The sequence below is a fragment of the Hipposideros armiger genome, unplaced genomic scaffold (assembly GCF_001890085.2).
Source record: "Hipposideros armiger isolate ML-2016 unplaced genomic scaffold, ASM189008v1 scaffold_1313, whole genome shotgun sequence".
In the NCBI taxonomy this organism is placed as follows: Eukaryota; Metazoa; Chordata; class Mammalia; order Chiroptera; family Hipposideridae; genus Hipposideros; species Hipposideros armiger.
Genome location: NW_017732663.1, coordinates 33,770 through 38,296, shown reverse-complemented (window position 1 = coordinate 38,296; position 4,527 = coordinate 33,770).

The following is a 4,527-nucleotide window of genomic DNA, read 5'->3' as shown; positions in this document are numbered from 1 at the left end:
GGAAGTTAAAGTTAAAATAAATGAATGGTACTATATCAAACTAAAAAGCTTCTGCACGGCAAAAGAAACCATCAACAAAATGAAGAGGCAACCAACTGAATGGGAAAAGATATTGGCAAACAACACCTCGGATAAGGGGCTAATATCCAAAATATATAAGGAATTCATACAACTCAACAACAAAAAGACAAACAATCCAATTTAAAAATGGGCAGAGGACATGAACAGAAACTTCTCCCAAGAAGACATACAAATGGCCAACAGATATATGAAAAACATGCTCAACTTCACTAGCTGTTGGGGGAATGCAAATCAAAACCACAATGAGATATCACCTTACACCAATTAGAATGGCTACCTTCAACAAAGCAAATAATAACAAGTGTTGGAGAGGCTGTGGAGAAAAAGGAACTCTCTCATATACTGTTGGTAGGAATGTAGATTGGTGCAATTACTTTGGAAAGCAGTGCAGAGGTTCCTCAAAAAATTAAGAATAGGATTACTATATGACCCAGCAATTCCTCTTTTGGATATCAAAAAAAAATCTGAAAACATTTATTTGTAAATATTTATGCACTCCAATATTCATTGCAGCATTAGTTAATGGTAGCCAAGACATGAAAACAACCAAAGTGTCCTTCGATAGATGATTGGATAAAGAAGATGTAGTGTATATACACGATGGAATACTACTCTGCTACAAGAAAAGATGAAATAGTGCTATTTGCGACATGAATAGATCTTGAGATTATTATGCTAAGTGAAATAAGTCAGACAGAAAAAGTCAAGAACCACATGACTTCACTGACATGTGGGATATAAAACTGAAAGCAGCAAAGGATAAGACAAATAACAAAATAAAAACTCATAGACACAGACAACAGTTTAGTCATTACCAGAGGGTAAAGACGGTCAAATAGATGGTGATGGAAGGAGAACTGACTCTGGGCGGTGAACACACAATGTTATACATAGATGATGTATTTTAGAATTGTACACTTGAAACCTATGTAATTTTACTAACCACTGTCACCCCAATAAATTTAATTAAAAAAATAAAAGAAAGTACCTGCTAGGCTAAATAATTTCATTGCTTTAGTAGTCAGCCTTAAATCATGATTTTCTTTTTGTTTCACTCTACTTTCCATCTTTACAACACTCTCATTTATAACGGCTGCTACTTATTAAGTCCTTCCTAGGGGTAGGGGCTTTTATTTTCATTATCTTTAAGCCTCACAACGACTTCTGAAAAGAAAATGAGGCTCAGCCGAGTTTCATTACTTGTCTAAAACGCATAGCAAGAAAGCAGGGGAACCAGGCTTTGAACCTTTATCTATTCCACTTCTGAGAGCGGACTCCTTCCCCCACACAATATAGCCTCCCCCACCCCCACCTGTGAATTATTTCTCCCCTGCTCTTGCCTTGCTATGAAACCAGAGAATTTCAATTAAGAGACTATGCCCCTTCATTCTCTCTCTATTAATAAATGTTTGATTGATTCTAAATGAGCTGTCACTATGCCTTGGAGTGAGAATAACAAGCAGCTCCATAAACAGATTGCAAAGGACAGCCACATGACCCAAGCTGTTACCATGACAACAGCTGAGGTGGAAGAATATTTAATCAGGGAGATAGGGAGGAGGGGGACCAGTGGTTTTCTGGGAAAGAGTCAGGCATTCCTGGCCTTATGAATGCTTCTTTAGGGGTCAAGAATTCAGTCTTCCTTTTGCTCTTCAGGTCCTTTCGATTTTTAAAATAAAATCTTCTTCAGCCAAAGTCCTTATTGCATTAAATATGGTACATTTTATTCCCTTAGTTCTGTTGGGAAATAGGAATGATAAAGTGTGAACTATCGTCTATGAAAACTTGTTGCCTGAGGATCTTTGCTCAGATCTGCAAGCATACATTTAAATCTTTTTTTTTTTTCTGATGATTATCTTCAGGCTATTTTCCAGAATTAAGTTTCAGAAGTTCACTCACAATGGCACTTTGCCTGCATGGGGCCAGACCTGGTCTGACACAGGTGAAGGGAGACTGAGCATCCTTGGGGAAGCAGCCTGAGCTCATGGGTATCCTCATGGGGTACAGCAAAGTGGCTCAAGCTGTGAGGCCTTGGTCAAATCATTTAAGCTCTTTAAACTTTGCTTAGCTCTCCTGTAAAGTGATGATGATAATGTTGTCTACCCCACAGGCTTTTGGTAAATGTGGTATCATAGGTATAGTACCATGCTGCCACAACCCATAGATCACCTCGGTGTGTATTAAGAAAAGGCTGCCCTGTCGGCAGATGCTGCCTTTTAGAAGCACAGGCCAATCAATGGTCAGAATTATAAAAGTAAATTCACCTTCTGCAGGTGAATGCAGCCCTGGACCAGGGGGCAAGGTCTGATGAAGGCAGCCGCAGGCTAGACCTGAGCTCCACTCATGGCTTCGGCTGGGAGCCCTCAACAGAGTCCAACCCCAACCACACACAACAAGCCTGACTAGAGGCATATTTAACCAGTCAGAATTTAACTGTTATCAGTATTATTTACCGTATATTCATCAATACCCATTGAAACAGATACGACTAAAAGGATGTTAAGACTTCATATCATTACCAGTGAAAGGAACATTGTTGCCTCTACTGTTTTATTTGGTTTCTGAGAAGATTGCTGCCATGGACACTTAAGTTTATTACGGCTGGTTTGGAAATAAGAGCAAATGCCGGCGGGGGGGAGATGGTGTTGCTACAAGTGGCTGGGGTCAGTGAAACATCACCAGGAGACCATGTTTTCAAATGTTTGAGGCCTGCTTGGAGAAGCAAATGTGGATGGCAAAGCTTGAGGTCAGCAGTTAGAAAAATTGGGTTCCAAACTCCAATTCTGCTGCGTGTTTGCCCTGTGATCATGGGCCCGGACTTCAAAGTCCTCAGTTTCCTCATTTTAAAAATCTGGGTTATGATCTTTCTCCCATGTACATGACAGGGCTGTGAGGCTCAAACAAGATAATCTAGCAAAGAGTGTTGTGAGTTCTGCAAGGCACCATATGCATGGAAACTGTCATTTCTCTTCTCAATGTATTTGCTAGGCTTGCAGAGGCAAGGAAGCAGGCTTTTGGACAATGAGCATCAAAGGGGCAAGGGTCTACGCTTTACTGCTTTTTTTCCAGGCTAACATCCACGGCCTTCTGTATGGACATGGGACTGACGTGGTGTCAAGTGTTCCTGAGCAGCACCTGCTGGACCTAGATAGACCTTAGGGGCAAGTCACCCTTTGGTGTTGTCACTGTAGCATTGCACATAATGCTTGGCTGCCTTTGATGGTGTATTGTGGGGCATCCTTTGCCATTGGCCAATGGAGACAATCTGCATTTCTTGTTCTGTCAAAAGAATCATACTTGTTGAAACCTATGGTTAATTTATCATATCTACCATCTAGATTCAATACAAACTCTCAGAAAAAAACCTTAGGGGAACCTCACCTGTACTCTCAAAACTTCTCTATTCTCTACCCCAATATGTTATTGTGTTCACAAGGCTGAACAATCACCACAAACCTCCACAGGAAAAATAACAATTGAATTACAGAGAGAGTGAATTAATAGTTCATTTTCATAAAGTCCAGCTGCATCCAACACTAAGACGCCAAGAATCTATGACTTCACCTTTTTTTTTCTGAAGCACTCCTAAAATGCAAGACTAGGCATAGTTCCACTGAGAAACTGAATAAAAAGAAACAGTTGCCTGTGAGACGCTGAGAACTCAGAATTCGAGATAGCTTCAACTTGATTTGCCTTTCTTTTCTTAATAGATGTTCTTTTTATTTTTCATGGACTTGTAAAACATATTGTTTGTGTTTGACTCGATCAGTTTTTCTGAAAAGCGGGAAAAGTAAAAGGTTACTTTTTTTTTTTTTAATTAGAAGTAAATGGAAGCCGGTAGAAGGCAAGTAATTTGCTTGAGGCTCCAAAGGACATAAGCCTCAAATATGTTTATCAATGAAATGTGTGGATCAGTGGCGAGTTAAAAGTCAGCAAATGCTTAGCCTTCTTTCACTGCCTTTCATCTTCTAGAACCACTGAATGGACTGATTAATCTGTGGTGTTAAGGCAAGTTCTTCTAAGAGCTGGATTTGGCATTCTCTCATGAGGTGAAATTAGCTCCTGGGAAGCACAATTATGATTAGAGATGTTGATTTAAACTTTAGCTTTGGAATAGGAGAAATGCTAACCATCTTTTTTAGCTCTAAATTAAGGAACTTTGATAAAACAGGAGAGTTGCAATTGGAACCCTCAGGTAGAATACCCAGGTATATATGGGAATGTGATGATGAATGCTCTTTTGCACAACAGCCTAAGAATGAAAACCAATGCACTAGGAGCAAGAGTTTAAGTCAGAGGGAAACTGGAAGACATCCTTGGACACAAGTGGTCTGATCTACATGGTGGCTTCTAATTCTTATTTCTAGTTCTGCATTTTAATTTCTCTTTTCTTTTGAACTTCATTGTATGGATAACACAGTGCGCTGAGCCAGCACCTGCCACGCC